The sequence below is a fragment of the Balaenoptera acutorostrata genome, chromosome 15 (assembly GCF_949987535.1).
Source record: "Balaenoptera acutorostrata chromosome 15, mBalAcu1.1, whole genome shotgun sequence".
In the NCBI taxonomy this organism is placed as follows: domain Eukaryota; kingdom Metazoa; phylum Chordata; class Mammalia; order Artiodactyla; family Balaenopteridae; genus Balaenoptera; species Balaenoptera acutorostrata.
Window position 1 is genome coordinate 67,667,909 of NC_080078.1, and position 21,152 is coordinate 67,689,060.

Below are 21,152 nucleotides of genomic sequence, written 5' to 3' on the forward strand. Positions count from 1 at the left end.
TTCCCTTGTTGGGCAAACTTCGCCAGGGTGGTAGTCTCCTGGTAGCGTGAAGGGTCAGGCATGGTTGCCCACTTGAACCTCCAAAAGGCCCCTCCACCCTGCTGAACCCAGAGGATCTATACTGCAGACTTGGTGAGTTGAGAGCTGTGGCTGAAGACTCTGGTGCCCGGTGGGCCTGGGTTTGAATCCCAGCTTTGCTCTTTGCTGGCCAAATAACTTTGCCTCAGTTTCTATATCTGTAAAAATTCGGGTCGTCCTAGAACCTCCCTCCTAGGGCTCCTAGGGAGGATTAATGAGATTTTAGAAGGCTGTGCCCAATACTGTGTCAGTCCCTGGGATCTGGCTTTGGAGCTGTTGGCCCAGCTGACCGGGGGTGCCGGGACCTGTTGGGAGGCTGAGGGGCAGTTTCCGGTCTGCCTCGGGCTCTCAGCACCGAGGACAAAGCTCCTTTGTAGTGGGACAGATGGAGTCTGGGAGCCCCCCCTCTTTGGGACCAGGGGGCCATCTGCCCCGCCTTCTCACCCAGTTCCCCTGGGGGAAGGAGCTTCCTCAGCCCGAGAGGATGGGAAATGAAAGTGGGGTTGTGCGGGAGGAGAGGCTGCAGCTGCAGAGCCCGGCTGGTGAGCTTGGATGCGCCCTTCCCTTCTCCAGGCCACCTTTTCAGAGCCCCGGGCATCCCTGCTAAGTCCCAGGCCCACTGTGTGTGCCCTGTTCACTTATCCATCCATCCATCTATCCATCTATCATCCATCCATCCATTCCTCCATTCATCCTTTTGTTCATTTGTTCATTCATTCAGTAATTACCAAGTACCCACTCCATGCTAGGCCCTGTACTTTGGGCCAGTGTCTATTCTGACCAGATGGTGCCCAAGCATCCCAGCTGTTAACTATTTTGAATATTATGCCCACTGCAGAGTATTCAGCTGTGAGTGAGACAGAAGTGGCCCCTGTCCTCATCAGACATGTAGTCATACAGTATGTTATGTTATCAGAGCCATGGTCCATGCTGGGAAGGAGAAGTTGAAGGTTCTCACTTGGGCTGGGGGAGGTCAGAGAGGCCTCCTGTGAGGAGGTAGCTTTTGAAATGAGACTCAAAGAGAGCAGAATTGGCTGGGCGTGTTGCTATTTAAAACGGTGGTCAGGAAAGACCTCTCTGAGCAGGAGACATTTGAGTAAAGCACCTGAAGGAAGTGAGGGAGTCAGGCAGGCATTTGTCTGGAGGAAGTATGCTCTGGGTGGACGGAACAGCAAGTGCAAAGGCTCTGAGGCAGATGTGTATTGGGTTCTCAGGGAAAGGGGAAGTGGCCAGTGTGGGTGGAGCAGGAGTGAAGGGGGTGGGGCTGGTAGTGTCCACTGTAGGACCTTGGAGGCCCCCCGCAAGGACTTTGTCTTGGAGTGTGGGCTGTGAGGGGTGTTAAGCAGGAGTGATGGGTTCAGATGGACATTTCAGAAAGGCTCTCTGCCTACAATTGGCCAGCCTGGAGGGCTGGACGAGGGGGTGACCGTGGTGGGAGGGAAGGAGGTGGATTCAGGATGTGTTTGGAGGTGAGACTGACAGGGCTTGGAACTGGATTGCATGGGGCACAGGAAGAATCATCCTTCCTCTCTTGGGCTGCTGGTGATGAGGGGCTGAGTCTCTGCCACAGACCACTGGGCTTCTGGTTCATGTTCACTCCCCCTCCCCCTAATCCATCTGGAGGCACGTAGTCCCAGGAGCTTCTCCACCTTTTCCTGAGGGTTGGACTGAGTCTTCCAGTTCCCGCGGCTTTAAACAGCGGTATCCCTTAGGCAAACCTGGCAGGATCCTACCCATTTTACAGATGAGAGAACTGAGGCTCTGAGTCGTATACCCATGGCCTGGGTTACACAGTGGGGGCAGGGTTGGGGCTTGGCCTCTAAGGACTCAGGAGGATCAATGGATTTGGGGAATATGGACCCTGCCATTTCAGGGGGTACCTGAGATTTCTTTCCCACCCTGAACTGTCTTGGGGAGATAGAGGCTGCCCAGGGGTGGGGTGGGGGGCCTGAACTCCAGCTTGCCTCAACTAGGCCTCAGTTTTCTCTGCTGGGAAATGGGCACAGTAACAGTCCCTACCTCACAGTGTTGTTGGGAGGACCGGATGAAACAGTGCATGTAAAGCTGGATGCCAGGCATAGAGTTAAGTGTTCAGTGATCAGCACGTATTTTTTTTTTAATTTATTTATTTTATTTATTTTTGGCTGTGTTGGGTCTTTATTGCTGCGCGCGGGCTTTCTCTAGTTGTGGAGAGCGGGGGCTACTCTTCGTTGCAGTGTGTGGGCTTCTCATTGCGGTGGCTTCTCTTGCTGCGGAGCACGGGCTCTAGGTGCTTGGGCTTCAGTAGTTGCAGCACGCAGGCTCCGTAGTTGTGGCTCATGGGCTCTAGAGCACAGGCTCAGAAGTTGTGGTGCACGGGCTTAGTTGCTCTGCGGCATGTGGGATCTTCCCAGACCAGGGCTTGAACCCGTGTCCCCTGCATTGGCAGGCGGATTCTCAACCACTGCGCCACCAGGGAAGCCCTCAGCAGGTGTTTTTATTATTGTTGTTTCTGTGGGGAGTAAGGACATGTGTGAGTCCGGGCTCTGGCCATGTCTATCCCCAGAGGTGGGCTTTGGGGGCAGGGCTGGAATCGCCGAGGTGGCCTCTTCTAGATAAATCGGCACCTTGGGATGGAGGGTCCCTGGAATCCATGCCCAGCACTGCTTTCCACCTGGGGAAACGGTCCTGAAAGGGCCACGATTGGCTCAGGGCTGTGCAGCACTGTGGGGCAGAGCCAGGCTTTACACCAGGTTCCCTGCTGCCTTGTCCTGCTCTGGTGCCGACCACTTCCCGGCCTTGCCCTTCTGTCTCGGGCTTCTAGGCTGTGGACGGGTCCTAGCGGGAAGGGATCCTGCCCTTCACAGAGCAGGTCAGGGCCTGGGGTCTGGAAAGGGATCCCCTTACTGCCCAGGAAGAAACCCAAGAGCTGCTCGGGCTGGAACAGTTCTGTCTCCATGGGGCTGGGATTAGTGGGAGCGACACCGTCCGCTTGCTTAGCTTTCTCCCTCCCTGAGCTGCGGGTTCCGGCTCCGGCAGCACCCCTCCATCTGCCCGCCGTGCCAGCCTGAGCCTGCAGCGCCCGCCCCGCCCTGGCCGCACTGGCAGAGCCGGTTTGAGGCCTGCCAGCCCTGAGTGTGTTCGCACCGGGAACACGGGACCAGACATGTTCTGGATGCCCTGGCCCACGGACGGCCCCTGGCTCATGCTTCACTCACTCCTGGCTCATGCAGCAGGCATCCCCGGTACCCATGCCGTGCCTGAGGCCGTGCCGGGTGAGGCTCGGGGTCTACAGCTCTCTCAGACTTGCACAGTGTCCCATATAACCAGGGTGGTCAGAGGCTCTGCCATGGGGACATGCCAGGCAGTGGCAGGAGAGTGCAGTGGTCGGGCATAGGCTGTGGGGCTGGGCAAACCTGGGGCTGAGGCCTGTATCTCTTTATCTCCTGGGGCCCTGGGTAGGACCCATTCATCCCTCCCTCCCTCCTTTCATCCCTCCCTCTACTCCTCCCTCCCTCCCTCTATCCATCCCACCATCCTTTTCTCCCTCCCTCTCTCCTTCCATCCCTCCATCCCTTCCTCCATCCCTCCCTCCATCCCTCCCTCCATCTACCCCTCCCTCCCACAAATATTTACTGAACACTACTATGCGCCAGACAATGTTCTAGAGGCTGGAGATACAGCAAAGAACCAACCAAACAAAAATCTGTGCTCTCACAGAGCTGACATTCTAGTGGGGGAGACAAAAACACAACAAATAAGGAAAATATGCACGTGGTCTGTTAGAACGTGATAAGTGTCATGGGTCAAATGTAAAGCTGGGAAGACTGGCTGGGTTGTACAGAATGGCTGTGATTAGATAGGATGGCGGGCCTGGGGGTGGGGGGGGGTTTGGGGGTGGGAGGGAGACCTCTCCCAGAAGCTCACCTCCCAGGAGGGGAGGCAGGAGCCATGTAGCTCCCTGGGGCAAGAGAACCCAGGTAGAGGGTACAGCCAGTGCAAAGATCGGAAGGTAGTGGCAGGCTGGAGTGTTGGAGGAACAGCAAGGAGGCCAGGGGAACAGAGCAAGCGCGGGGAGAATGACAGGAGGAAAGGGCCGAAAGATGCAGAGGTGTCCAGGGAGGGCTTCTGGACCCTTCTGATGTTGGCTCTTACCTCCCAGTGAGGCGGGGCCCGCAGGAGGCTTTCTGAGAGCATCTGGCTGCTGTGTGGAAAGCAGACTGGGGGCTGAGGGTGGAGACAGGCGGACCAGAGGGACGACTGCATTCGTCCAGCGAGGGGAAGGGGTGACAGTGGTTGGCCCAGGCTGGGGCAGTTGGTGGGGCGGCAGAGGGTCAAACGTTGTTTTGCATTATTTTATTTCATCTTCCTTTTAAAACTCTTTGTTATAGAAGCATATTAGTATAACAAACCCCATGAACCTGTCACTGAGCCCCAAGCACCACCCATGGCCTGGCCTGTCCCCTCCACACCTGTTCCATCCCACCCCCTTCCTGTGTCATTTTAAAGCAAATCCTGCATGCATGTCTTCCTTCACGTGTAAATCTTTCAGTATGTATCTCTAAAAGATAAGACTCATGTTAAGAAAGTAGCCACAAAACCATAATCTACCTGAAAGAAATGCACAATAGTTCCTTAATATCAGCAAAATCCCCTTCTTCCCCAGATATATTTTGAGGTGAAGCTGATGCCTCTGGACCTCCCTGTCTTTGCCGTTTTAAAGCGAGGTTCATAACGGCCCCTCCTCCCAGGCTGTTGTGAGATAATCCAGGTAAAATACTGAGCACCGGGCCTGGCATACAGTAGGTGCTCAACAGGTATCAGCCGCTACTCTCATTGGTTAATGGCAAATACTTACGGCACATTTGCTAGGGTCTGGGCTCTGTTCTAAGCCCTTTACAAATATGACTTCGTTTAATCCTCACAACAATCCTTGGAGGTAATTATTATTTTTATCCCTATTTTATAAGTGAGGAAATGGAGGCACAGAGAGGTAGAGTAACTTTTCCAAGGTCACACAGCTAGGAAGGGTCAGAGCTGGGTTTTGAACCCAGACAGTACAACTCTTTTGTTTTTTGGCTGTACCGCACAGCTTTCGGGTCACAGTTCCCCAACCAGGGATTGAACCCAGGCTATCACAGTGAAAGCGCCGAGTCCTAACCACTGGACCACCAGGGAAGTCCCCAAGCAGTACAACTCTTAGTCCCCATGTGATGGAGGCTATGTGAGCCCAGAAAAAGAGAGGTACCTCTCTCTGTTGGAGGGTAGGCAAGGTCAAGTATGACCTGTGGTCAGGCCCATAGGGTGCACTGGAGTTCATGGGGGGCACGGGGAAGTGGGTGGTGAAGCCTCAGGAGAGGAAACAGCATGTGCAAAGGGCTGGAGGCTACAGGGTAATTACGAGTCCAGGGAGGGTTAAGTGGTGGGGAGGAGGGAGCGTGCAGCTGACTCCCCTCCACCCTTGGCCTTGATCCCATGAACAGCCCGTAGGCGCGTTAAGGGTTTCGGCTCTCTTGCTGACCACTGTCCTCAGCCTCAGGCTCGGATGCCTTCTCCCTCAGAGACCTGCCAGAGCCCCCATTTCATGGATGAATAAAGGAAGGCCTGGACCTTCCCGAGGTCACATGTCCAGGGTGGCACCTGCGAGCTTTGAGTGTGGGGGGTTGAGCACAGGGCCGACAGCGTGGAGGGGCCTGGCCGCCAGGTGCTTCTGCCCACCCGTGTCCCTGGACGGAGCTCCTGTGTGGGTGTGGGTGGGGGCGGGGACGAGGGGGCACTGTGTGTTCCCAGAGCAGGGAAGCAGCCAGAGCTGCTGGCAGGAATAGTGGGCACCGTGGGCAGGGGCCGGCTGGCATCTGTCCCCCCAAGGCCTGTCAGCCATCAGCCAGCGGGGGTGGAACCACGGGGGCGGGGCCTGGGAGACATGACCTTGGAGAGGCTGGGAGAGAGCAAAACGTGTCACCTCAGTGTTCCCTGTGGTCACCACTGATGCTGGGGGTCTGTTAAGGAATCCTTGGCATGCTAGGGCCTTTGTCCAGGTGCAGATGCTGAGGCCCAGGAGGGGGCGTGGCTTGCCGAGGTCACATGGAGATTCTGATGGAGGCCTTCCACTTAGCCACATGGTGGCCAGCCCTCATCTGGCCGGGCCAGGTGGTACCTGGCTGGGTCCCTGGGACTTGCCTGGTCTGTGGTCCTTTGGGGCCAGCATCTCCTCTTCTAGCTCCTCCTCAGCCCAGCGCTCCTGGGCCTGGTGCCCCAAGAATCTTATCTTCAGTCCGGGTCCCAGTCCCACACCCTCATTCAAGAGCTGGCCTCCACCTTGCTGTGTGACCTGAGGCTGAGTGCTCCCCTCTCTGAGCCTCCACTTCCACATCTGTGAAGGGGGAGATCTCACAAAGCTCTCTAAGATCAGGGCTGTGGCCTCCTGGCCTGTGAGCTGCCCTCCCCATCCACCTGCCAGGCTGCCTGGCCTGGATTCTGGGGTAGAGGGTGTCGGGGGGGGGCAGTCAGTGAAACCTCCCAACCCTGCCAACCTCACCAGCCCCAAAGATGCTCCATGGCAGGAGGACCCAGCAGCCAACTTCCCAGTGCCCTTCCTCTTGGGTGGGGGCCTTGGAGAAGGGAGATAGTGGGTGTGGGGGAGATGGAGGCACCCACAGTGTGCCTGTCTTTCCCCCATTTTGCTGCTGGAGAAACTGAGGCTACATGACTTAAACTGACCTGGCTCTTTGCCTTTCTCTAAATGGTCCCACTTCTGGGTCTTTGGCCAAGTAATCCCTTCTGCCTGGATCATGCTTCCCCTTCCTGTTTTCACAAACTGCTCAGCCTTTGGACTGCAGCTGAGATGTCCACTCCTCTGGGAAGTCCACCATGGTTTAGGTGTCTCCTCTGAAGCTGATCATTGTGCTCTGACAGGATCACTGTGGGATGAAGCCTCAGTAACCTCCCCCCGTCCCTCCCAGCACACTCAGGGGCCTGAGAAAATCTTCATGGGCTTCTCTCTCAAATTTTCAGGTCTTTCTGACCTAAATTGCTGGACAGGTCTCTCTTGGGGCCTCCCTCCGACCTCCTCGTGCCTGGGCCAAAAGCCTGCAGCGACCCAGTTGAGCTGGAACCCACTCAGTCCAGACCTGCACATCTGACCTTCCTGCCTCAGGGCCTTTGCACTCTACTTCCTGGCTGGGGCAGCTTCCTGGAGCCCTGTGTGCTCATGTGTAAAATGACTGTGGCCATAGCTTGTTCCAGGGCTGTTGGGAGCATGGAAGGGGTAGTGTGAACCCCAGGTGGGAGGGCATGAGGGGGAAAGGTGTAGGTCTCCACACCGCCATCAGCACGCCCCATTCCACCCCACCAACCTGCACTGGAGCAGCCGATGGTGTTGAGTTCTGGGGAGGGGGCTGAGCTGGCCCTGGCCCTGGCTTCTTCCTTGGGTCCATCCCAGTGGCCCAAGGGGTGGCAGCCCCCCTTCAGGGAGAAGCTCAGAGAGGGAGGAACTTGGCACTTAGCTGCTAAGAGGCGGGATTTTAATCACATCATTTAACCTGTCTGTGCTTCCATTTCCTCTTCTGTAAAATGGGGTGATAAGAATGGCACATAGGGACTTCCCTGGCGGTCCAGTGGTTAAGACTCTGTGCTTCCCTTGCAGGGGATGCGGGTTTGATCCTTGGTCGGGGAACTAAGATCCTGCATGCCACACGGTGCTGCCAAAAAAAAAAAAAAAAAAGTGCTAAATGAATATTAGCTGTTGCTACTGCCGTTATTCTTATTACTGTCATTATTCATATTCCCCTGCTCTGAAGCAGGACTCTCTTCTATATTCCGAAACCACTTGTAGAAAAACACCTCAGCTGAGCACGTCATTATTTTGAGAGTCTGAAGGAAGAAAGGGAATCAGAAGATTCCTGCCTAGTGTGGGAGGCTCCAGGGGAGGCAGGAAAGGGTCAGAGCCCCCGCTTTTGGGGTGGGCGTGATGGGCCGGCACCCTCTCCTGCGCTCCTCCAGCCTCAGCTTCCTCCCCTGTGGACACGGGCCAGTGCTGGTGGTACCTGCGCCCTAGGGCTGTTGCGAGGAGGGCGGGGCATCAGCTGGGGACCCAGCCTTGGAGGTTCAGAAGGGTGACAGGTTCATTCTGTAAGTGGTCCTTCTTGGGCTGTATGGCCTTCGGCCAGCCACTACCCCCTATCTTGGCCTCCATTCCCCTAGTAGAAAATGGACTGGCTGAGGGCCCTGCTTAGTCCCTGGTGTAATAACTCCCTGCGAGAGCCCAGCTGGGACTGGTGCTCTTGGGGAGAGGGGCCAAAGTGGCCTGGGGCCAGGAGAGCCAGGATCCCCAGCTGGTCCTCTGCTGTCTTGGATGGTGGCCTGGGCACCTGACTTGGCTTTTCTGAGCCTCTCTCTGTTGCCTTCTCTGGGAGATGGGGCCTAATCGTCCCTGTGAAGCAGGGTCCTGGTGGGAACTGGAGAGCTAAACAATAACAATGGAAATAATAAGGTAGCAGTGGTGGTCGCACCCCGCTTTATCCAGCATGGCCTGCGTGCCCAGGGCACACGTGGTTAGCTCATTTGCTTTTGCAACTGTCTGGGGTGATTATGGGTGTCTCCATGGTACTGAAGGAGGCTTTGGTTGACTTGCCCAGAGTTCTCCCATGGGCCACAGCAGGAGCCCCCTTAACCAGGATGCTGCAACCCGCCTGACTGATGGGTGCCTGATGGGACCTTTTTGCTTCCTCCTCTCCAGAGGCAGGACAGATGGACTCAAATGGGCTGTGTCCCTCCTGCTGCCCCCCACCCCCATTCCTCACACAACCACCACCACCCACTCCTCCCACCCCGGGTTGGGCCGCTGTTATCAGGAAACATTCCTGGACTGGCTGAGAACAGCTTCCACCTTGGGTGCTTTTTAGAAGGGATGTGACTGCTGATACAGGCCCTGGCAGTGGCTCCCTTGGGGGATGGGCCCTGGGACCTGAGGCTACGGAGCCCAGGCAATCCGAGTCTGCCTGCTGATGCTGTCTCTTATGAGCTGTGTGACCTTAGGCAAGTAACTTGACCTCTCTGGGCCTCAGTTCCCTCATCTGCAAAATGGGGCTGACCACACAGGGCTGCAGAGGGTTCACCTGGGCTCAGAGATGTAGTGCACTTCTCAGCATGGTGCCTGGCACACAGGAGTCTCTCTACCCATCAACCAGGTGCTGTTATCATCTGAGAACCAGTTGTCCCTCCTCTTTGTTGGGGCCCCCAGTTTAGATGGCATCTTTCTGCACCTTCTGATGAGTGCACATTGGGATGGCCCTTGTGGGCTTTCTCTTCTGCAGGCTCGTGGGACATGGGAAGGGTGGAGCTGGGAGTGGACCTTTCCATAAGTTGAGAAGATGCTGTGTGACCTTAGGCAGCCTCTCTCCCTCTCTGAGCCTCCTTTTCCTGGTCTGCTCTATGAACACTTGGACCTGGGTGAGGCTCTGCCCCAGCCCCTTGTTGTCTTCACACTCTGTAATTCCTCCCTTCGATGGTCCAGCTACTTGGCTTTGTCTGTCTTTCCTATGACAGTGTCTGGCGCATAGTCGGTGCTCAGCTGAGCTTTGTTGAAGGAGCCAGGGCGAATACCCAGGGCTTTCCTACCTCCAGGCCTTTGCCTGCACAGCTCCCTCTGCCAGAGGCACAGCCCCCACTTATCTCTATTTGTGGACCTCCTTCTCGACCTTGAAGCCCTTCTCAAATGCTGCCTCCCCCAGGAATCCTTTCCCAGTTCCTCTCAGTTGGAGGGGATTGCTGATGCTCTGAACACTTGGTCCAAGGCTCTCTGGTGGCACTTGTTACAATGCACCTTGGTGTACGTAGTAACGTATTAATAACCAGCATGAGCCAGGCACCTACCACATGGAGTAGGACCACGCACCTACTGCTAGGAGCCAGACACAGACACCGTGGGGAGCCCTGTGCGTGTGTGCGTGCGGGGCTTTGTCTTATTTAATCCTTCACAACAACTTTGCAAGGCAGATACTATTATTGTCCCTCCCTTTGCAGAACACAGAGGCTCAGAGAAGTGAAGTGACTTCCCAGCTATGAGAGAGAGTGCCAGGATCTGATACCAGGTAAACCCGTCTTTTTTCTTTCTTTCTTTCTTTTTTAAATTAGTTTTTATTGGAGTATAGTTGATTTATAATGTTGTTTTAGTTTCTGCTGTACAGCAAATTGAATCAGTTTTATATATATATATATATATATATATATATATATATATATATGCACTCTTTTTTAGATTCTTTTCCCATATAGGTCATTACAGAGTATTGAGTAGAGTTCCCTGTGCTATACAGTAGATTCTTATTAGTTATCTATTTTATATATACTAGTGTGTATATGTCAACTTTTTTCTTAAAAAGGAAAGAAAAAGCATTAACACACACAGTAAAAAATAATTCAAACAGTACAAAAGAAGGCAGGGAAAAGTAAACCTCTCTGGCACCCAGGTCTCCTTGCTAGAGGCAGCCATGGAGCCATGGGGAGGAGTTTCTGGTGTGTTCTTCCAGGGAGTCCAGGCATATGTAAGCATGGATATTAGAAAAAATAATTTAAAAACCTCAAGTGATCATGCATGGTATACTCAGCTCTACATGTGACTATTTGCTCTTGACTGTGTGCCTTGGAGATCATTTTGTGCTGCTTCTTTCTTTTTCCTGATTGCGTAGTATTCATTGTGTGGATGGAGACCATGCTTTATTTAATTGGAGAAGACTACTTTTGGTTGTTTCCAGCCTTTTGCTTATTGCAGACCATTCTGCAATGCATATCTTCCATCGTATGCCTAGTGTTCATGTGTGAGGATACCTCTAGGATTAATCCCAAATTGCAGGGTCCCAGAATGTGTGCAGTTGTAATTTTGTTAGATATGGCCAGATGGTCCTTCGGAGGACCACAGAGGTAGCGCTGATGTACCTTTACACCACATCCTTTTCTTCCCTTCGCTCTCACCAACACAGGTTGCTCTAGAATTTGGGGATCTGCCAATCTAATAGATGAACAGTGGCCTCTGGTGTAGTGTTTTTGTTTTTGTTTTTTTTAAACACAGCTTTATTGAGATAGAATTCACATACCAGACAATTCACCCATTTAAAGTGTACAGTTTATTTATTTTGTATGTTTTTATGTATGTATTTATTTATTTATTTGAATTTTTAGTGGAGTACAGTTGATTAACAATGTTGTTTTAGTTTCTGCTATACAGCAAAATGAATTAGTTATACATATGTAAACTTTTTTTTAGCTTCTTTTCCCATATAGGTCATTACAGAGTATTGAATAGAGTTCCCTGTGCTATACAGTAGGTCCTTATTAGTTATCTATTTTATATATAGTAGTGTGTATATGTCAATCCCAACCTCCCAATTTATCCCTCCCCCAAAGGGTACAATTTAATGGTTTTTAGTATAGTCACAGAGTTGTACAACCATCACCACAATCAATTTTAGAACAATTTCATCACCCCCAAAAAGAAACTGTGTAACCCATTTAGTCAATCTCCACTGCCCCTCAGACCTTCCTCCCCCAGCCCCAGGTGATAACTAGTTTACTTTATGTTTCTGTAGATTTGCTTATTCTGGAACTTTCATGTAAATGGAATCATACAATACGTAGTCTTTTGTGTCTAGCTTCTTTCACTTAGCATGTTTTCAAGGTTCATCCATGTTGTAGCATGTATCAGTACTCCATTCCTTTTTCTTGCCAAATAATATTCTGTTATATGGATATACCACATTTATTTACCCATTCATCAATTGATGGACATATGGTTGTTTCCACTTTTTGGCTATTATGAATAATGCTTCTATGAACACTCATGTTCAAGTTTTTATGTGGATATATTTTCTTTTCTCTTGGGTCTATATCTAGGAGTGGGACTTCTGGGTCATATGGTAACTCTATATTTAACCTTTTGAGGGACTGCCAGACTGTTTTTTCAAAACAGCTACACCATTTCACATTCCCACCAGTAATGTATGAAGTTTCCAATTTCTCTACATCCTTGCCAACAACTTGTTGTTTTCTATCTTTTTAATTACAGCCATCCTAGTGGGTGTGAAGTGGTATCACATTGTGGTTTTGATTTGCATTTTCCTGATGACTAATAATGTTGAACATCTTTTCATGCAGTTACTAGCCATATATTTTCTTTGGAGAAATGTCTGTTCAGATCTTTTGCCCATTTTTAAGTTGGGTCATTTCTCTTTTTGTTTGTTGAGTTGTAAAAGATCTTTATATATTCTAGATACAAGTCTCTTATCAGATATATGGTTTGCAAATATTTTCTCCCATTTGGTGGATTCTTTTTACCTTCTTGATGGTGTCCTTTGACACACAAACGTTTTTAATTTTTTTAAATAAATTTATTTATTTTATTTATTTATTTTTGGCTGCGTTGAGTCTTCGTTGCTGTGCACGGGCTTTCTCTAGTTGTGGCGAGCGGGGGCTACTCTTCATTGCAGTGTGCGGGCTTCTCATTGCGGTGGCTTCTCTTGTTGCAGAGCATGGGCTCCAGGCCTGTGGGATTCAGTAGTTGTGGAACACGGGCTCAGTAGTTGTGGTGCACGGGCTTAGTTGCTCCGTGGCATGTGGGATCTTCCTGGACCAGGGCTCAAACTCGTGTCCTCTGCATTGGCAGGCGGATTCTTAACCACTGCACCACCAGGCAAGTCCAAACGTTTTTAATTTTGATGAAGTCCAGTTTATCTATTTTTTCTTTTGTTGCTTGTGTCATGACTAAGAAACTATTGTGATCCAAAGTGGGGAAATTTATGCCTGTATTTTCTTATAAGATTTTTAAAGTTTTACCTTGTACATTTAGATTTGTGATCCACTGTGAGTTAATTTTTGTGTAGGGTTTGAGGAAGGTGCCCAGCTTCCTTCTTTTGCCTGAGTGTATCCAGTTATTCCTGCAACATTCATTGAAAAGATTCTTCTTTCTCCATTTAATTATATTGGCACCCTTGTCAAAAATCAATTGACCGTAAATGTGAGTGTTTATTGCTGGACTCTCAGTTCTCTCCCATTGATTTATAAGTCTATCCTCATACCAGTACCACACTGTCTTGATTTCCAGAGCTTTGCAGCAAGTTTTGAAATTGAGAAGTGTGAGCCCTCAGGCTTTGTTTCTCTTTTTCAAGATTGTTTTTTTCTATTCTGGGTCCCTTGACTGTCCATATGAATTTTAGGATCAGTTTGTCAATTTTTGCAAAGAAGCTAGCTGGGATTTTGTTTGGGATTGTGTTGACTCTATAGATTAGTTTGGGGACTATTGCCATCTTAATAATGCATAGTCTTCCAATCCATGAACATGAGATGTCTTTCCATTTATTTAGTTCTTTAATTTCTTTCAACAATTTTTGTTGTTTTCAGAGTATACGTTTTGCACTTCTTTTGTTAATCTTATTCCTAAGTCTTCTTTTGATATTGTAATTTATTTTCTTAATTTTATTTTTGGATTGTTTATTGCTAGTGTATAGAAATACAATTTATTTTTATATACTAATCTTGTACCTTGCAAGTTGCTGAAGTTGTTTATTCTCATAATTTTTTTAGTGGAATCCTTAGGAATTTTTATATACAAGATTATGTCATCTACAAATAAAGAAAATTTTACTTCTTCCTTTCCAATCTGGATGTCTTTTATTTCATCTTCTTCCTTTATTGCCCTGGTTGGAACCTCCAGTACAATGTTGAATAGAACTGGTGAGAGCAGACATCCTTGTCTTGTTTCTGAGGGGGAAAGCATTCAGTCTTTCCCCATTAAGTATGTTGTTAGATATGGCTTTTTCATAGATGCCCTTTGTCAGGTTGAAGAAATTCCCTTCTATTCCTAGTTTGGTGGGTGTTTTTATCATGAAAGGGTGTTGGATTTTGCCAAATACTTTTTCTGTATCTACTGAGATTATTGTATAGTTTTTGTCCTTTATTTTATTGGTATGGTATATTACATTGATTGATTTTCAGAAGTTAAACCAATCTTGTATGCTTGGGGTAAATCTCACTTGGTCATGATGTATAATTCTTTTTATATGTTGCTGGATCCAGTTTGCTAGTATTTTGTTGAAGATTTTTACATCTTATATTCATAAGAGATAATGGTCTATAGTTTTCTTTTCTTATGATGTCTTTGTTTGGCTTTGGTGTTAGGGTAATACTGGCTTCATAGAATGAGTTGGGAAGTGTTCCCAAGTGAAGAACTGGTATTAATTCTTATTTATATGTTTGGTAGAATTCACCAGTGAAGCCACCTGGGCCTGAGTTTTCCTTTGTGACATGTTCTAAAATTACTAATTCAATCTCCTTACTTGTTTTAGCTTTATTTAAATTTTCTATTTCTTCTTAGTTTCAGTAGTTTGTGTTTTCTTACGTATTTGTCCATTTTATCCAAGATATCTAATTTGTTGGCATGGCATGGCATTGTTCATAGCATTTCCTTAAAATCTTCTTTATTTCTGTAAGATTTGTAGTTGTCCTCTCTTTCTTTCATTCCTGATCTTAGTAATTTGAATCTTCTCCCTTTTTTTCTTGTTCAGAACAATTTTCTTATATGTCAATTTTGTTAATCTTTTCAAAGAACAAACTTTTGGTTTTGTTGATTTTTCTCTGTTGTTTTTTATTTTCTATTTCATTAATTTCTGCTGTAATCTTTATTTCCTTCCTTTCACTTGCTTTAGGATTAGTTTGCTCTTCTTTTTCTTCTTCTTCTTCTTTTTTTTTTTTTTGCTAGTGTCTTAAGGGGGAAGTTTAGGTTATTGATTCAAGATCTTTCTTCTTTTTTAATATAGGCATTTACAGCTATACATTTCCCTTTAAGTTCTACTTTACTGCATCCCATACATTTTGATAAACTGTGTCATCATTTTCATTCATCTCAAAGTATTTTCTATTTTTTTGGGTGGTTTCTTCTTTGACTCATTGGTTATTAGGTGTATTAATTTTCACATATTTGTAATTTCCCAAATTTATTTCTGTTACTGATTTCTAATTCATTTCATTGTTATCAGAAACATACTTTGTATGATTTCACTCCTTTTAAATTTATTGAGGCTTGTTTTATGGCTTAGCATATGGTCTATCCTGGAGAATACTTGAGAAGAATGTGTATTCTGCTGTTGCTGGGTGGCTTGTGTAGTTTTAATGTGATTATCTTCTAAGTGAGATTGAGCATCTTCTCATATGTTTAAGTACCATTTCATTTGCTGTAAACTATCTGTGGTTATTTTTCTTATTTTATGGGAGCTCATTATATATTAAGGGAAAAAAACCTTTGTCTATCTACGAGTTACAAATATTTTTCCTAACTTTTGGTTTGTCTTGTGAACTTATGATGTTTATCAAGCCATGCAGACGTTTTAGATTTTTATGTAGATTGATTTATTATTTTAAAAAAGATTTTTAGGTTTTTTGGTCATGTTTAGAAATGCTTTTCCCATTCTGAGATTAGAAAACTTATTCTCCCACCTTATTTTAGAGCTTTATGGTTTTATTTTTGTGTGGTTTAAATATGATTGATCTGGAATTTATAGGCATGTGGAGTGAGATCGAGATCCAACTTTGTTTCCTGATGGCAGATCATTGGTCCCAACTCTGTCTTAAAAATAGTCTAAACAAAAAAAAATAGTCTACCTTTTCTCACTGTTATGAAATGCTACTTTCATAATATGTTAAATTTCCATATGTTTTGGGACAATTTTTGGACCCTCTTTTCTGCTCCATTAATTTATATATTTTTGTACTGATATCACACAGTTTTAATTATTGTGACTTTATAGTAAGTTTTACTACCTGGTTGGACTATTTTCTCTTCGTTACTCTTCTTTTTAAGGTTTTCCTGGCTATTCTTTCTTTTTTTTTTTTTAATTAATTATTGTTTTTGCCGCATTGGGTCTTCATTGCTGTGCGTGGGCTTTCTCTAGTTGCGGTGAGTGGGGCTACTCTTTGTTGCGGTGCACTAGCTTCTCATTGCGGTGGCTTCTCTTGTTGCGGAGCACAGGCTCTAGGCGCGTGGGCTTCAGTAGTTGTGGCACACGGGCTCTAGAGAGCAGACTCAGTAGTTGTGGCACATGGGCTTAGTTGCTCTGCAGCATGTGGGATCTTCCCGGGCCAGGGCTTGAACCCGTGTCCCCTGCATTGACAGGCGGATTCAACCACTGCACCACCAGGGAAGTCCCATTCCTGGCTATTCTTATAATTTACTCATAAACTTGAAAATTGACCTGCTTAGTTAGAAAAAAAATCCTGTTGGGGTTTTATTGGGATCACATTCAATTTGTAGATTTACTTAGGAAGAATCGATATTTTTGCAATGCTTAGCTTTCTTTTTTTTTTTTTCCGGCCACGCTGCACGGCCTGCAGGACCCCAGTTCCCCGAACAGGGATCAAACCCGGGACCTCGGCAGTGAGAGCTCAGAGTCCCAACCACTTGAATGCCAGGAAATTCCCATGCTAAGCTTTCTTTCATTTTATTTCCTGATTGCTGTTGGTATATAGCTACATTATTGATTTTTGGATATTACATTTAATTTCCTTCTGCTTTACTTAATTCACTTTTTGTTCAATAGTTTTATGGAAAATTCTCTTGGATTTCTCAGATCTATATTGATAACAGCTGCAAGTGATGATACTCATCATCTGTTTTCCAATTCCATTTTATTCCATCCATTTCTTTTTCTTAGCTCATCGCACTGGCAAGCACCTTAGAGCAAGGTTAACTAGTGGACATGCTTGTCTTTTCTGGACTCTTTCCCTGTGAAGTGGCTTTTGTAGGCCTTGGTTCCAATCAACTCTACCAGACAATCTCTCCAGGGCCATGCATAGGGCTTTACACACAGCTGGAATTTTGGAAGCGTTTGCTTAATTGTAAGAGTGGTTAGAAAAGACAGCAAGGATCTGAAGAGACATCTTCCACAGTGATGATAATAATAGCTATTATTTATTGAGCACTTCCTATGTTCCAGGTACTTTATCAGTATTACCTCATGTTTTCCCCTCAAGCCCAATCATATAGGAGCAATTACACAGATTCCCATTTTTGATAAGGGGTAAACTGAGGCCCCCTGGAGGCTGCATGACCAGGAAATGGCAAGTTGGTATCTGAACCTATTCTGGCTCCAGGCTTTCCATGATGCTTCTTCTTCCTTGGAGGGTCCAGAGATATGGATGGTGATGTCAGAGGTTGACCTCTGACCTGTCTTGCCTCTGTGTTAGGGAGGTGGAGATGGTGGAATGGTGGGGGTGCCTGGGGCAGGGAGGGTATCAGCACAGTGGGCGGGGCACCAGAGGTGCCTTCTGACTGTACTCTCCTGATCCCCGAGCATCCCAACTCTGCTGCACTCACTTGCTGTATGGCCTTAGGCAAGGTTCTGGCTTCTCTGAACTTTGGTCCCATCTGTAAAGTGGATGTAGTTGTAGTCCCTACTTCACTGTGCTGTGGGGACAATTGAGTATCGACTGCATGCAACATGCTCAGTTCTGTGCTTGGCATTCAAGGCCCTGCCACTAACTCTTGCTTCCTCTTGCGTTGCTCCTCTCATCGCCTGTAACGGTAATAACAGCAAACGACAGTGAGCGCTGTTTATCAAGCACTTATTCTCTGCCTGGCACATGGACTCTCTCACTTAATTCTCAGATGTTAAGTTTATTATTACCCCCATTTTATTTTTTATTTTTTTATCTGTTTATTATTTGTCATTTTTTTTATACATCTTTATTGGAGTATAATTGCTTTACAATGTTGTATTAGTTTCTGCTGTACAACAAAGTGAATCAGCTATACATATACATATATCCCCATATCCCCTCCCTCTTGAGCCTCCCTCCCACCCTCCCTATCCCACCTCTCTAGGTCATCACAAAGCACCGACTTGATCTCCCTGTGCTTTGTAGCAGCTTCCCACTAGCTATCTCTTTTACATTCGGTAGTGTATATATGTCAATGCTTCTCTCTCACTACGTCCCAGCCTCCCATTCCCCCACTGTGTCCTCAAGTCCATTCTCTACGTCTGCGTCTTTATTCCTGTCCTGCCCCTAGGTTCATCAGAATCTTTTTTTTTTTTTTTTAGATTCCATATGTATGCGTTAGCATACGATATTTGTTTTTCTCTTTCTGACTTACTTCACTCTGTATGACAGACTCTAGGTCCATCCACCTCACTACAAATAACTCAATTTCATTCCTTTTTATTACGCCCATTGTAAAGATAAGGCAACCGAGAGGTGAAGTGACTTGCCCAAGAAGATTTAGCTAGTGAGTAGTGGAGCCAGGATTTGAACCCAGGTCTGACTGGAGTCCTCACTCTCAACTCTTAAGCTCCTGGCCTCCCCTCCACTCTTAAGAGGTGGAGGTGACCTTCTTCAGAGTCAGGAAGGAAGGAGCGGCTATGACCTGACTGAACTACAGTTTTTTCTGGACTCTTCTGGATGTTGTAAGTATCTGTGCCTAGGGGCACAGCCTAGGCAAAGGCCAGGAGGTGAGAGAGTGTGGTGCCCTCCTGTAGGGGGCCCATGGGAGGAGGCCACAGCCCCAGCTCCACAGGGCCACGTGGACCCAGCTGAAGGGTTTAGGCCTCATCCAGAGGGGGATGATGGGAAGCTCTTGAATGTTTGTTTAAGTCTCATTGAAAAAAAAATTATGACAAGGTAATTTCTAAATGTCAAGTGACACAACATGTAAAGTAAAGAAGGGATTTTCCTTTCCCTCTTTCACACCTTTTGGATTAAATATTGTGAAGAATTTGGACTCCTTCCAGAATTTTCTCTAAACCTTACGGCACATGTGTGTGCACGTCTGCACATACACACACATACACATTCACATGCTAATTTCCTTTACAGAAATTATTGTAGTTCATGTGTACTATGTGCCAGGCACCCCACTAAGGCCTTGTCTGCATTCCCTTTTATCCTCCCACCAACCCTTTGACATAGGTAGCACTATTGCCCCCATTTTCTAGATGAGGAAACTGTAGCCCCGAGTGGCCCACAGGACATTCTACACTGCCATCTTCCTCTTCACTTAATAGTGTGTCGTGAGCATCTTCCCAGGCCACCCCGAGCTCTCATTCTGTTTGTTTATCTGCACCGCTGTCCACTTGATGAACAGACCATCATTTATTTGTCCAGTCCCCCTCTGATAAACACTTAGGTCTTTTCCAGTTTTCCGTGGACCGTGTTGAGCAGGGGCCCTATTTGTTTGTGTGCGTAACAGAGCTGCCTCTGGCTGCTGGACGAGGGCGCCCTGGAGGGGCCCCCACTGCTGTCCCAGGTCAGGACGACAGGGGCCTGGCCTGAGGGAGTGGAGATGGGGTGGGGGGAGGGCTGCATTTGAGGAAGATTGGCGGGGAGGACGGGCGAACCAGCCCTGAGATGGAGACATGGGGTGAGGGGAAGTCGTAGAGGGAGATGCCAAGTTAGTTTGGGACCCGCTGAGCACGAAGCGCTGGGGGCACCGATGGGGAGGCGCTATAGGGCATCCCAGTACCTCTCACGGTAGCGATAGCGCAGGCCCTCTGTCCGGAGCCTGTGGTCAGGAGCAGCTCCCCAGAGGAAAGGGGCTACCTTCCTCTGGGAGCCCCATACACACCGAGTATGGAGCTCCCCCAACTTCCTCTTGGACCCCAAGGATCTATCTCTGCCTTGGAGTGAGCAAGTGGCGGAAAAGATGTGGGGAGTTGTCCCTTCTCAAATGGGCAGCTCATGGTGACTTAGCGTTTGGGCTCTGAGACAGGGTCCTGCCTCAAGAACGGAGACCACGGTCCGGAAGGGCGGTCTCCCTCAAGGTCACACAGCACTGCGGCAGCCCTGCAGGGACTAGACCCCACCCTAAATGTGCTGTCCCTCCTCTAGCACACTCTGCTATGGCAAAGCGTGAAATCTTGGGCTTTCTCTAGGAACGGGGCTAGGCTGCCTTATCCACTCACACCCCATCTTGCTGTTCATGTGAAAGGGAGGTCCGGAGGGCAGGAGGTGGACCCTGTGAGCAGCCCCTGATTCCTGCCGCCCAGTGTGGTTTCATGTCCCCACTTTCCTTCATTCTCACCCTCGCTGTGTTATCTCAGGCAGGTGCCTCAACCTTTCTGTGCCTCTGCTTCCTCATCAGTAAAATAGGGACACTATTAGTATCTACTTCCTAGATTATCATGGGGATTTGATGAGTCAATATTTGCAAAGTGCTTAGAGCAGGGCCCAGTACAAGGTCCAGGCTCTGGGAGTGTTTGAATATTGCAGAATGATTCTTGGTCTCTACAACATGGCATTGCAGGAACAAAGCAGGATGCAAATCTTGTCTGTGCTCATTTAGTCTTTTGTCTATTCTGCAAATATTTCAGAGCACCTAGTAGGGATATGGAGATGGGTCCGACCCGCTCCTTCCCGCAGGGAGCTTAGAGTCAAGGGCACTAGATGGATCCCAATATACAGTCCTATGTTCATATGACGCCAGAAGGAAATGCACCGCCATGCCCAGGGGCTTGTCCTCTGGAGGCAGGTTGCCGGCGTGCCACAGCATCCCAAGCATGTTCCGTGTACTTCCTCATGGATTCTCCCAGCAGCCCTATGACATGGGTACTGTTGTTATCCTCAGTTGACAGAGAAGGAAACTGAGGCACAGGGTCCCACGCTGGGCTTGTAGGGCTGGGATTCACACACAGGTAGTCTGCTTCGGTACTCTGGCCCTTAACCTCGACCCGCCCACCTCTCCACAAACAGGTGGTACTTGTATAATCAGAATCAACCACAGGGACAAAAAACACCCAAAAAACCCAAAACAAAAACCCAAATCCCACAAACCAACAAACATTGCAAGCAGAGGCCCTGGGCCACTTTAGTCTGGTCTTGAAGGACCTCTTATGTTTTTTCTGAGTGTCTCAGTGGGGAGTGGTCTTCTTGGTTAGTGTAAGAGCTTAGGGGTCGAGAGCTTTTTTCTTTGCCCCCTCCCAAGTGGGCACATGCATCCTCTTGGTGCTGGAAGGGCCTTCAAGTTCCAGCCCTGGCTTTCCCTCCCCCTCCATGGCACATCAGCCAAGTATACTTTCTCCTGTCCTTGATTACCTCCAGTGACAGGGGGCTCACTCTTC

The 21,152-nt window shown here is 48.1% G+C and overlaps 1 protein-coding gene across 5 annotated transcripts in view; it reads left to right on the plus strand.

The window, feature by feature from the left end:
* The window catches only part of SRC (SRC proto-oncogene, non-receptor tyrosine kinase), a 55,255-nt gene that overhangs the window by 10,791 nt on the left and 23,312 nt on the right, over window positions 1-21,152 (plus strand). For 4 of the 5 annotated variants that reach the window (XM_057529299.1, XM_057529303.1, XM_057529304.1 and 1 more), the window contains exon 2: window positions 10,081-10,148. The exons of the other annotated variant lie outside the window; for it this stretch is intronic. The gene's annotated coding sequence lies outside the window, so the exon portion shown is untranslated. The remainder of the gene's footprint in view (window positions 1-10,080; window positions 10,149-21,152) is intronic. 5 annotated transcript variants of the gene reach the window in all.